At 39.3% G+C, this 14,443-nt stretch overlaps 1 protein-coding gene across 16 annotated transcripts in view; it reads right to left on the bottom strand.

The window, feature by feature from the left end:
• The window catches only part of GTDC1 (glycosyltransferase like domain containing 1), a 461,161-nt gene that overhangs the window by 236,168 nt on the left and 210,550 nt on the right, over nucleotides 1–14,443 (bottom strand). The window lies entirely within an intron of this gene.

Raw genomic sequence — 14,443 nt, 5'->3', positions numbered from 1 at the left:
CTATATACCTACTATGTGCCAGGGTCTAGCTAGGAGGAAGAGAAAAGATGAAGAAGACCACCCACGAGGATGAACGCTGCCCGTAATAGTGGCATAAGCGAAGTATTACGGGACAAACAGAAAGGATTAATGACTGTCTGGGACAACCTGGAAATGTTTCACTAATAAGGCGCCTACCACGTGACACAAAGGGGGACAAATTACAGTGCCTGCACAGCTGAGTACATTTAGATGGCACCATTTTGATGGAATGCCACCTTTATAATATAATACAGCATCATTTGACCCATTCAGCTTTAATTCCCATTCTAAAAAATGAGGTTCAAGAAAGTTAAGAGTTATTTCTAACATCGCAGTGGCAGAAAGTGTCAAAGCGGGAATTCCTGGTCTTCTCAGCCTGAGGTGCTTTCCATTACGCCACAGACATGAATTGGTCATGGACGACTCACACTGCAAGTATAGTTTTCTGTACTTAATAAATACAAAATATCATCCTTGTTATTACCATGATTACAACTACTCTAAATTCTCCCTTGCTGACAAGGCAAATGACTAACTTCAGGTGTCTGCAGCACTAGCCTTCCACTAAGAAGAAGGATTACATAATAAGTGCATATATCATAAATAGGAATTCAAGTGTCTTCTTCATACACTAAAAAAGGCACGTAAGATCAAAAAGCAGTGATCCCTCTTTTAAACCCACATTGCTATATTAATGCCATGGTTTGTTGCTTTAAAGGAAAAAAATTAAAATCTTACTAAGAAGATGCGTTATTGTTTAAATTGTCTATTTGTATGTAAGTAAAGCAAATAGGAAAACTATGGTCAGAAAATGGCCTATTGTAAGCAATAATATTCCCACCACCACCAAGTATAAGCCTTTCAAGAACAGAGATTAAAAACTCTGAAATAGCCCTGGCCGGTTGGCTCAGTGGTAGAGCGTCAGCCTGGCGTGCGGGGGGGGGTCCCGGGTTCGATTCCCGGCCAGAGCACACAGGAGAAGCGCCCATCTGCTTCTCCACCCCTACCCCTCTCCTTCCTCTCTGTCTCTCTTCCCCTCCCGCAGCCGAGGCTCCATTGGAGCAAAAATGGCCCGTGTTCTGGGGATGGCTCCTTGGCCACTGCCCCAGGCGCTGGAGTGGCTCTGGTCGCAACAGAGCGACGCCCCGGGGCACAGAGCATCGTCCCCTGTCCCCTGGTGGGCAGAGCGTCACCCCTTGGTGGGCGTGCCACATGGATCCCAGTCAGGCGCATGCGGGAGTCTGTCTGACTGTCTTTCCCGGTTTCCAGCTTCAGAAAAATACAAAACAAAACAACAACAAAAAAAAAACAATTCTGAAATATGAAGATATTTTCTTATCTATAATTCTTCTCCTTGGTAGAGAGCACAACAAAACATTCACCTCAGTCAATCAGCATTTTCCTTAAAAGAAACTGGATGGTCACTGTGGGTCCACTTATTGGGTAATTTTCCCTTCTCTCCCTCTAGCCTGACTCCCCACCCCCAACATGCACACTATTGCAAGCAGTGACTCATTCTTAATCATTCAGACCTAAGCAAGCTCAATGCTTTTCACAGAGAAGGCAGAGAAATTAATTAAATGTAGTCCCCTTGTTTAATTTCAAATAAAAAATGATATCTTTATAATGTAAAAATTTGGTAGACATAAACTTACCCAAGTGATTGATCAAACTAAATATAAGCAATAATGGGACAAAGTGATATTATGTATTTTCCAATGTGACACACTGAGAAACATACAAGTGACCAATGTATTATTCCCGCCATAAATGCCTGATCTGAATGAATTTGGTCATGAGAAAACAATCAGACAAATATCTTGCCAAATAACTGGGCTGGATTTCCAAGAGGTCAATGTTATAAAAGGAAAAAAAAATCTAGTTTAAAGGAAAAAAAAAGTCCACAAAACAAAATGCCACTCTGGAAACTAGGTAGGGAAAAAACAGCTCTAAAAGACAATATATGACCAACAGGGAAACTGGGAATATAGGCTGAGTATAAGATTGTAAACTTTCATCAATCTTACATTTCTTGCTTAATAACTTTATTGGGTTTACACAGGAGAATATATATTTTAGGAGATAGAATATATTTTTAGGAGATACATGTTGAATTACTAATGTGTGAAGTTTCGTGATGTCTGTAACTAATTCTTAAATTGTTCAGTCAAAAGGCTACTAATAATAAATATTCATATGCATACATTTACATAGAAAAATAAAAAATGTACAAATGGTAACAATTAAGTGGATGGTATATTGTAATTCATTGATCTAGTCTTGTAAATTTTTGTTGTTATACATTATAAAACTACAATTTGGGAGGAATATGCACAAAATGGCCATAAGTAGAAGGGAAAACTATGCTACATGCCATAAACAATAAACCCATCATATCTGTACTTCTAGTCATAATGCAATTGTTAATTTCCTACATGAGAATTATCCTCAGGGCAGACCATCTGTAGGAAATGTTTAACCAAGACAGTCCCTTCACTCTACTCCTAGCACACACCTCCTTACTCATCCCACCTACCAGCTAATCCGAATCAAGGAACCCAAATTCAAAGTTGAGCCTTCCAAGTAAAACTCCCAAATGAAACACTACATATATCCAGAAGTGAAATAGCAGTGATTTTCATAATATTAACTATTTGGGACCGCCCACACTAACACTTCCTTTAGTTTGTTCAATCATTAACAGGAAATTCATTATATTTTTATTACTAATCTTGAAATAGTCCTCATAACTCCTAAATTGTGGAAGTTATTGCTATCATTAGTAAAACAGTTCTCTTTGCTTTTCCCTTGTAAAATGGTAGTTAAGTTGGACAATGACCAACTCCCCAAACATTTAGCTCAATGACTTCCCAAAATAAGTAATGAATGTGCACAGAGAAGGAACACAGATATGATTTATGGGCAATTTTTACTTTGCTTCCTTCTATCAATAAAAAAAACACATCTTTATTATAATACAATGAATGACATCACTCAATCAGCAGCTAATCCCTAGGCTCCCAATGTTTTTCTTGCCTCAGGTGTTATTTAAGCAATAAATCCTAACAAGGTGAGTTTTATCATCCCACACTGTGTGTCTGGCAGCAAAGGGCACAAGGTGATAGCAAAAATCACTAGGAACAAGATAATTCCTGACAGCTGCTGCTTGAGCACAAGTTAAATTGAACAGTTTATCTCAGCATGAAGATGTTATAAGGTTTTATGTTTAATATTTTTAAATTAACATAAAACCCAGAGAAAGCAGTTGGGCAATCTTTCACAAACATGAACATACTACAATCACTGTATAAGCTGGATTAGTACTTATTACCACGCTACTACAAAATTAAGCTGTTTTTAGACCACCAAAGAGCTTTAAATTGCAACTTTTGTCTCTGTAAAAGAAACCTATATTTAAAGTGTCTGCTAAATTCAAATTAATGGCTACATCATTAACTTACCATCTCACCAAAAGTATAAGTAAACTGCTATTATAATCCTCTAACCAAAACATCTCTGTGGCTGCAAGCACATTAACACCTTTCTATGTATTTGGGACTGTATCCACATACAGGTTTCAATTGTTTCCAATGCACATTATATCTACAATCTGAGTCATATTTGCTTAAGAAATATAAAATTATTTAACACAGTAAAAGTCAACATTAGAGATTTTATTTTCTTGCCCAGTTTGAATAAATTGGTTGCTTGCCTATTACCCTATTCCCTTAATTATGTAAAAAGAGATGCTGAAATACACTTAAGGCACTGTGGGGGGTGAGGCCACTACTATCAAGATGCATATGATTGTATCCTAAAGGGTATGGAGAGGCAGTGGAATGAAAACAAAGGACTGGCATTCAGTATTCTGAGGCCACTACTTAAAATCTAGTAATTCTCCTTCATGGACTAAGTTATCTATCGCACTCTTGCCCCATGAAATCTTTTTAATAGCCCCCCCTGCCCACTCACTCCCAACCACTTATCACAGTTCAGGATATAGTACACAATTTAACACAGATACCAGTTTGGGTTGTACTCATATTAAAGAATTCCTTGTAGGACTTCAGTAAGCCTTGGACAAAAGAGTAAATTCCATTTTTCCTGTTGACAACGCTGTCGCTTTGTTCAATACCTAAACTCCTTATCTAGGTTCATGTTGCTTGGCCTCATCACCAAAGTCTTTGTTCTTTTGATGCCTATCTTAAAGTCCTGTTCCAAAATTCTGTATCTGTACTGTCTAACACAGTAACGACTAGCTACATATGGCTTTGGAACACTTGAAATGTAGCTAGTGCAACTGAAGAACTAAATCTTAAATTCAGTTCAATTCAATTAATTTGAGAGTAAATTAAACAGCCACACAGCTGCTGTGTAGGGAAGCATAGCTCTGGATGAACCAGTTTCACTTATCCCAGCACTCCATCCATTTACCTGAATGCATTTCCTTCCTTACAGATCCTTGACCTGATTCCAGGAATCTAATTTCTAAGTTCCTCCTGACTAGCTGTATTCACCTACCAGGCTCTCCAATTCTGGAGTGACACTACTTTCTTTTTTCTTCTGGTAATTAGAAAACACACATTCATTACAGAAATGTTTAAGTATGAAAAAATATATATATAAAGGGAACATCACCCACAACCACCTCAAAAACAGCCACTATTTTCATTTCAATGATTATTTAGCCAATAGGTGTTGGGCATCATTATTTGCAAGGTACTAGACCAAGTGATGGACATAAAATAGAAAACAAAGTAGCTAAGGCAAGAAGGAGATTGACAGGTTGAGGAACTAAATAAAGACCATGAAGGCTGTGGCAAGTGTTCAATGAGAAAATGGCCAGAGAAGAGGCTGAGAAAATTAATGGACCTTTGTAAGACATGAAAATAATTTTGGGCCCTGGCCGGGTGGCTCAGTGAATAAAGAATTGTTCTGGTGCACTGGTCACAGGATTGATCTCAGTCAGGGCATATATGAGAAGCAATCAATGAGTACACCAACTAAATGGAACAACTAAGTAGAACGAGTAGATGCTTCTCTCTCTCTCTTTCTCAATCAATGGAAAAAAATTCAAATAATAATTTTGGATTTTATGGTAACAATGAGAAGAAACAAGGATTTTAAGAAGGGAAAATACAAAAATATGTATCTTGAGTGTATTTACCCTTTACTCTTTTTACTTTCATATATATACATTATTATATAGTTTTTTTGTTTTTAATACTTAACATGGTCTACTATTTTATAAATTATTCTTAAAACATATAACTTTTAATAAATTTAATATGAAGTACATATTTCCAAGAACAAAATTTTTATATTCATATATATACATATAAAGCTTTAAATTTTTCATTGTATAACCCCTTGTATTTCTATTACATTTGTCTATGTATTTCGTGAGATTTTTCTTATTACTTTCTAATATCAGAAAATTTTACTTTCACTATCAATGAGAAACAGACTATAAGAAATCCTTTTGCACGAAGGAAGGACGAGAGGAGGAAGAGAAATGAGATAGTGGTGCAGGAGGTCATGAGAAGCGGCTTGACTAGGTCTGCTGATAGCACTGTCAGGTTTGCTGATGAATGAGACAGGAAACCTGCAAAAGAGGAGTACTAGCTTTTCCTTCACGTCATCACTTCCAAAGTGTGTTGATAGTGTTTCAATATTACCGCAGTTCAGTAACACATACAGGCATACAAGAAAATTACTCCTAAACATTTCAAAAGTCTTTGGCTTAAATATTTTTTTAATTTGTAAAACCTGTGTAGAATATAACTGAGTGCTAATATTCATTAATCATTGATATACAAATTTCATCTCAACACAAATACGCTTTAGTTGTCAGCTACTTCATCTTAATTAGGACATTTTTACTGCATGTTTAAATGCTATGGATTTTCAAAAACCTTCAAGAACACTGCATAACAAAATGTTTCCATTTGCTAATACAATTAAAAATACAAGATGAAAGTCGTATCTAAATGAAGAGGAAATATAGTCATTTAATTTTCTACGTTCCGGTGATGGGTTCCCAAAAGCTGTACCACGGTGTGCATCAATTAGTCAAGCATTTTTGCTTTTTTCCACCATGTAATGTTCCTTTGCAGTGCTGATCATGATGGCCAGGCAAGTCCTGTGTAAAAAACACTTATGCAAAAGACGTGGAATCAAGGTCTGGAGGTAGAACCTGCCACTGAGCAACATCTCTATTGGCTTCTTAGCATCTGCCCACTCTGCAGTCATTAGCAGTCTGACCTGCCTCTTGGATGCTCAAGGAGAAATTGCATAATACCTGTTGGAGCCTTTTTGCTAAAGGTATCGCTTAAACTTCAGCATCTCAAATTATACTGACAAACTCTCAAATCTTTTAATTCTTGATTACTGGTTTAATGCCGAATCCTTAAAAGACATTCAATAATTATGTTTGTAACAACAAAAGAATTAAACAGAAAGAAAAATGGGCCTAAGTACTGAAAAAAAACTATAAACAAATTGAAATTTTTAATGTATTTTTGAAACCAGAACTCATTATTAAGTCTTCTTATAAAACATAAGGTAATATGAACCACTCAGAACATTTATACATAAATCTGTTTTAGTCCTTCTATCAGTAAGGGAACAAATCAAAATACTGTCAAATCTCTTGACAGTATAAGAAGTACAAAATATCATCCCTTTTGCAAAAAAGCTGACAATATAATTGGTAAAATATGCCAAAAATACAGGAAACATTATATGACAATAAAAAAATAAGTATCAGCTCTGTCCCATACAGGAGCGACAAAGCACGCCAGTCTGAGGGACAACGGAGAGACACTAAACACTATCGTTTCAGAGAAAGAGGAGAAAAACTAAGCGCAGCGGAAAACCAGGAAACCTCATGTTTACTGAGGGTAGCAGGGGAAGCCTGGGGTCTAACATCTTGAGTCTGGAAGCATCAGTACTATTTAAGTAGCTCAGGGACAAGGGACAGGGTCTGAAGGTTAGGGTTTGAAAACAAAACCTCCTCGGGAGAGAGACAAGATGGCAATGAGTAGGCCATCTTGTCTCCCAAAACCAAAGTGGGTTACAAACTAATTTTAAGAACCATCATCTGGAAAAACCAACTTTAGACTAAACTAAGAGGACTCCTCAACCAAGGAACAGTGCAGAAGCCACACCGAGACTGGTAGAAAAAGCGGAAACGCGGAAGGGACTGCCCAGCTCCCCGGAGCGAACAGCAGCCGAGAGAGACTGGCGTGTCACGAAGTCAGTTTAGCAGAGAGGGGAGGGTCCTGAGCCCCAGGAACAAAGCCCTAGCCTGCAGCCCAGGAGCCCAGAAGAGGCGTAAGGACAGTATTTCGCTGGAAACAAGTCAGGATACTGTTTGTGAGAAAGAGACTGATTTCTCAGACCCAGGATTCTTCTTCTCTCTCTTTTTTTTGTTTTGTTTTGTATTTTTCTGAAGCTGAAATGGGGAGGCAGTCAGACAGACTCCCGCATGCACCCGACCGGGATCCACCTGGCTCGCTCACCAGGGGGAAATGCTCTGCCCATCTGAGGCGTCGTTCTGTCGAGACCAGAGCCAGTCTAACGCCTGAGGCAGAGGCCATGGAGCCATCCCCAGCGCCCAGGCCATCTTTGCTCCAATGGAGCCTTGGCTGCAGGAGGGGAAGAGACAGAGAGAGGAAGGAGAGGGGGAGAGGTGGAGAAGGAGATGGGCGCTTCTCCTGTGTGCCCTGGCCGGGAATCGAACCCGGGACTTTCGCACGCCAGGCCGATGCTCTAGCACTGAGCCAACCGGTCAGGGCAACCCCCCAGGATTCTTCTTAAAGGGACCGCGCAGAAAACCTCTCTCACAACCACTCACCCGGGGCTCTGGGGGTCAGGGAGAGAGGAGAGGAGAGGAGTAACAGGAAGACACTGTAATCTAGGAGGCACAGGGAGAAACACTTTGAGAGACAGCCACCCTAACCTCTGGGATGAGTCCCAAAATCTGAAGTGAATATTTCCCCTGGAAAAAGCAACACCAGCAAAGGGAAGCAGGACACCAGCCAAACAAGTTCTCCCGCGGCACTGAAAGCAGAGTCGCTTAGAAGGAGGGAGCTTTCGGGGCTTCAGTAGTGCGTCTCAAGGTCTGAGCTGCAGCGCACCACCCACATGGCTGAGGGCTCACCCGAGGGTGGGCAGCAGCGGGACGCAGAAGCGTGGTTCTATCAGCAAGGGCAGAGGCCGGCTGGCCACCACTGAGCTCACATGTGAGCTTAGTATTTCCCGGCTGAGGAGGAGTGGACGTGCAAAAGTGATCAAGCCCAGCTGCGGGCCACCTCTAATCCAGCTTGCGGGAGAAGGGTGGGAACCCCGGAAGGGGTGGAGACCCGCCCTTGAGCAAGGGCATAGGAGCACAGCCTTGCCCTGCCTGTGGAACCCAGGCTTGTGGCCTGACTTGGGAGCCAAAAACCCAAAACAGGCAGAGTCCTGCTACTGAGTGTGGACATGCAGTCCCGCCTGGCCTGTGGAGCCAAGGCTTGCAGCTGTCCCATGAGCAAGCTCCTCCTGCAAGGGCGGAGCGAAAGCCTGGAATCAGGCGGAGACCCACAGCTGAGCAAAGGCGCTCACCCCTGCCTTCAAGGCCAAGCATAATGCCACCCGCATGGGCAGGGCGAAGGCCAAGGCCAACGAGGCTTGTACACCCGAGTATGTGATCACAACCACTCCCGTGAAGGAGAGGCAGAAACCACAGCAACAGCCCCAGTGGGCAGGCACCGGCAATGCCCATGCCCGAATGCCCTAGGCAGCAACAGCAGATGAGGTGGTGAGCCTGCAGACAGATAACACCTAGGGAATAAAGGCCACACCCAGTGGTCTCCAGTGGCCAAAACCTTCTTTTACACAGACAAAATGAAAAAGCAGAGAAATGCAACCCAAATGAATCAAGAGAAATCCACAGAAAAGGATCTGACTGAATCAGATATAACCAAATTACCAGATGCAGAGTTTAACAATTGTTAGGATGCTCAAAGATATTAGAACAATAGATGGTCATTATGTACACCTAAATAAAGAGATAGCAAATATAAAAAAAGGACATTGAAATAATAAAAAAGAATCAGTCAGAAATGACAAATACAATATCAGAAATGAAGAACACAATGGAAAGAATTAAAAGCAGGATGGATAAAGCTGAAATCGAATCAGCAAGTTAGAGGACAAGATAAATAAAGGCATGAAAGCAGAGTAGAAAAAAGAAAAGAGACTCAAAAAGTCTGAGGAAACTCTAAGAGAGCTCTGTGACAACATGAAGAGAAATAACATTCACATTATAGGGATTCCTGAAGAAGAAGAGAAAGAGCAAGAGCTAGAGACCTTGTTCAAACATATCATAGCTGAAAACTTCCCTCAGTTAAGGGAGGAAAACATCTCACAAGTTCAAGAAGTACAGAGAACTCCATTAAAGAGAAACCCAAAAAAATCTACACCAAGACACATCATAATTAAAATACCAAAGGTAAGTAATAAAGAGAAGATATTAAAAGCTGATAGAGAAAAAAAGACTATCACCTACAAAGGAGCCCCCATAAGGATGACTTCCGACTTCTCAACAGAAACACTTGAGGCCAGAAGGGAATGGCAAGAAATATTCAAAGTAATGCAGAACAAGGACCTACAACCCAGACTACTTTATCCAGCAAGGCTATCATTTAAAATTGAAGGAGAAATAAAAAGCTTTCCAGACAAAAAAAACTCAAGGAATTCACTACAACCAAACCAAGGCTGCAAGAAATGCTAAGGGGCCTGTTGTAAACAGATCAAAGGGGAAAAAGAATATAGTAAAAAAGGAATACACTTTTAAAGAATAAAATGGCAATAAACAATTACATATCAATAATAACCTTAAAGGTAAATGGATTAAATGATCCGATCAAAAGACATAGCAGAGCTGCATGGATAAGAAAACAGGATCCATACATATGCTGTCTACAAGAGACACACCTTAAAACAAAAGATACACATAGACTGAAGGTAAAAGGATGGAAAAAAATATTTAACGCAAATGAAAATGAAAAAAAAGCTGGGGTAGCAATACTTATATCAGACAAAATAGACTTGAAAACAAAGACTATAGTAAGAGATAAAGAAGACCACTACATAATGATAAAGGGAACAATCCAACAGGAAGATATAACAGTTATAAATATCTATGCACTTAATACAGGAGCACATAAATATATAAAGCAGACTTTGATGGATTTAAAGGGCGAGATCAACGGCAATACTATAATAGTAAGGGATTTTAATACCCCACTAACATCACTAGATAGATCCTCAAGAAAGAAAATTAACAAAGAAACAGAAGACTTAAAGGACATACTAGATTAACTCGATTTAATAGATATTTTCAGAACCTTTCACCCTAAAGCAGCAGAATATACATTCTTTTCAAGTGCTCATGGTACATTCTCTAGGATAGACAACATGTTAGGGCACAAAAGTGGTCTCAACAAATTTAAGAAGACTGAAATTATATCAAGCACTTTCTCTGATCACAATGGCATGAAACTAGAAATCAACCGCAACAGAAAAGCTCAAAAACTCTCAAAAACATGGAAACTAAATAGCAGGTTGTTAAATAACAAATGGATTAAGAATGAGATCAAAGAAAAAAATAAAAAAATTCCTATAAACAAATGACAATGAGCATACAACAACTCAAAATCTATGGGACACAGCAAAAGCAGTATTGAGAGGGAAGTTCATAGCATTACAGGCCCACTTTAAGAAACTAGAAAAAGCTCAAATAAACAGTTTAACCATGCATCTAAAAAAAATTAGAAAAAGAACAGCAAGTAAAGCCCAAATGTAGTAGAAGGAAGGAAATAATAAAGATCAGAGCAGAAATAAATGACATAGAGGCTAAAGAAACAATACCAATGAACCGTTAACTAGACTCATCAAGAAAAAAAGAGAGAGGACTCAAATAAATACAATTAGAAATCAGAGTGGAGAAATAACAACTGACACAACAGAAATACAAAATATTGTAAGAAAATACTATGAAGAACTGTATGCCAAAAAGCTAGACGACCTAGATGAAATGGACAAATCCTTGAAACATACAATATTCCAAAAATTAATATGGAAGAATCAGTAAACCTAAACAGACTGATTACACCAAATGAGATTGAAACAGTTATCAAAAAACTCCCAACAAAGAAAAGTCCTGGGCCTGATGGCTTCACAAGTGAATTCTACCAAATATTCAAAGAAGAACTAACTACTATCCTCCTCAAGCTATTTCAAAAAAATCAAGAGGAAGGAAGACTTCCAAGCTCCTTTTATGAGGCAAGCATAATTCTGATTCCAAAACCAGGCAAAGACAACACAAAGAAAGAAAATTATAGACCAATATCCCTGATGAATATAGATGCAAATCCTCAACAAAACATTAGCAAACCGGATCCAGCAATATATGAAAAAAATCATACACCATGATCAAGTGGGATTTAGTCTGGGGAGGCAAGGCTGGTATAATATTCGCAAATTAATCAATGTGATTCATCACATAAACAAAAAGAAGGAGAGAAACCATATGATAATTTCAATAGATGCAGAAAAAGCATTTAATAAAATCCAGCACTCATTCATGATCAAAACTCTCAGCAAAGTGGGAATACAGGGAACATACCTCAACATAATAAAAGCCATCTATGACAAACCCACAGCCAACATCATCCACAATGGGCAAAAATTAAAAGCAATGCCCTTAAGATCAGGAACAAGGCAGGGGTGCCCCCTTTCACCACTCTTATTCAACATAGTCCTGGAAATCCTAGCCATAGCAATCAGACAAGAAGAAATAAAAGGCATTCAAGTTGGAAAAGAAGAAGTAAAACTATCATTATTTGTAGATGATATAATATTGTATATAGAAAACTCTAAAGTCTCAGTCAAAAAACTACTGGACCTGATAAATGAATTCAGCAAGGTGGCAGGATATAAAATTAATACTCAGAAATCAGAGGCATTTTTATATGCCAACAATGAACAGTCAGAAAGAGAAATTAAGGAAACAATCCCCTTCACTATTACAACCAAAAAAATAAAGTATCTAGGAATAAATTTAACTAAGGAGACTAAAGACTTGTACTCGGAAAATTATAAAACATTGATAAAAGAAATCAAGGAAGATACAAACAAGTGGAAGCATATACCGTGCTCATGGATAGGAAGAATAAACATCATTAAAATGTCTATATTACCCAAAGCAATTTATAAATTCAATGCAATACCAATTAAAATACCTATGACATACTTCAAAGATATAGATCATATATTCCAAAAATTTATATGGAACCAAAAAAGAACATGAATAGCCTCAGCGATCTTAAAAAAGAAGAATAAAGTGGGAGGTATCACACTTCCTGATATCAAGTTAATACTACAAGGTCATTGTACTCAAAACAGCCTGGTACTGGCATAAGAGCTGGCATATAGATCAATGGAACAGAACTGAGAACCCAGAAATACACCCACACCTTTATGGACAACTGATATTTGACAAAGGAGGTAAGAGCATACAATGGAGTAAAGACAGCCTCTTTAACAAATGGTGTTGGGAAAATTGGACAGCTACCTGCAAAGAAATGAAACTAGACCACCAACTTACACCATTCACAAAAATAAACTCAAAATGGGTAAAAGACTTAAATGTAAGTCGTGAAACCATAAGCATCTTAGAAGAAAACATAGGCAGTAGGCTCTCCGCCGACCTCTCTCACAGCGATATATTTGCCGATTTATCTCCACGGGGAAGTGAAATAAAAGACAGGATAAACAAATGGGACTCTATCAAACTAAAAAGCTTTTGCACAGCTAGTCTTTAGCTGTAAGTACAGAATAAAAAGACAAACTACACAATGGGAGAACATATTTGACAATACATCCAATAAGGGGTTAGTAACCAAAATTTATAAAGAACTTGTAAATCTCAACACTAGGAAGACAAATAATCCAATCAAAAAATGGGAAAAAGAAATGAATAGACACTTCTCCGAAGAGGACATACAGATGGCCAATAGGCATATGAAAAAATGCTCAACATCACTAGTCATTAGAGAAATGCAAATTAAAACCACAATGAGATATCACCTCACACCAGTCAGAATGGCGCTCATCAACAAAACAACACAGAATAAGTGCTGGCGAGGATGTGGAGAAAAGGGAACCCTCCTGCATTGCTGGTGGGAATGTAGACTGGTGCAGCCTCTGTGGAAAACAGTATGGAGATTCCTCAAAAAGTTGAAAATCGGGCCCTGGCCGGTTGGCTCAGCGGTAGAGCGTCGGCCTAGCATGCGGAGGACCCGGGTTTGATTCCCGGCCAGGGCACACAGGATAAGTGCCCATTTGCTTCTCCACCCCTCCGCCGCGCTTTCCTCTCTGTCTCTCTCTTCCCCTCCCACAGCCGGGGCTCCATTGGAGCAAAGATGGCCCGGGTGCTGGGGATGGCTCTGTGGCCTCTGCCTCAGGCGCTAGAGTAGCTCTGGTCGCAACATGGCGACGCCCAGGATGGGCAGAGCATCGCCCCCTGGTGGGCAGAGCGTCGCCCCTGGTGGGCATGACGGGTGGATCCCGGTCGGGCGCATGCGGGAGTCTGTCTTTCTGTCTCTCCCTGTTTCCAGCTTCAGAAAAATGGAAAAAAAAAAAAGGTTGAAAATCGAACTGCCTTTTGACCCAGTTATCCCACTTTTAGGAATATACCCCAAGAACACCATAGAACTGCTCCAAAAGGAGAAATGCACCCCCATGTTTGTGGCAGCATTATTCACAATAGTGAAGATCTGGAAACAACCCAAGTGTCCGTCAGAGGACGAGTGGATTAAAAAGCTTTCGTATATATATACTATGGAATACTACTCAGCCATAGAAAATGATGACATCGGATCATTTGCAGTAACATGGTTGGACCTTGATAACATTATACAGAGTGAAATAAGTAAATCAGAAAAAACTAAGAACTATATGAATCCATACATAGATGGGAAAGAAAAATGAGACTCAGAGACATGGACAAGAATGTGATGGTAACGGGGGTGGGGGCCTTGGGAGGGATGTGGCGAGGAAGGAGAGAGAGGCGATGGGGGGAGGGGAGGGGCACAAAGAAAACCAGATAGAAGGTGAGAGAAGGCAATTTGACTTTGGGTCAGGCGTATGCAGTATAATCAAATGTCAAAATAATCTGAAGAAGTTTTCTCTCAACATATGTATCCTGATTTATCAGTGTCACTGCATTAAATTTAATAATAAAAATAAGTATAAAAGAAGAAGAAAAAAAAGAATGAAACTGAGGAAACCTTGATTTATATCTTTCCTGTTTATTGTCTGTGTGAATTCTATCTACTACCTGTAAAGGTTCTTAATTAATCAATCAAGAAAT

Source organism: Saccopteryx bilineata, chromosome 5 (genome assembly GCF_036850765.1).
Source record: "Saccopteryx bilineata isolate mSacBil1 chromosome 5, mSacBil1_pri_phased_curated, whole genome shotgun sequence".
In the NCBI taxonomy this organism is placed as follows: domain Eukaryota; kingdom Metazoa; phylum Chordata; class Mammalia; order Chiroptera; family Emballonuridae; genus Saccopteryx; species Saccopteryx bilineata.
Note: the sequence above shows the minus strand (reverse complement) of the source record. Positions and strands in the feature narration are given on the sequence as shown.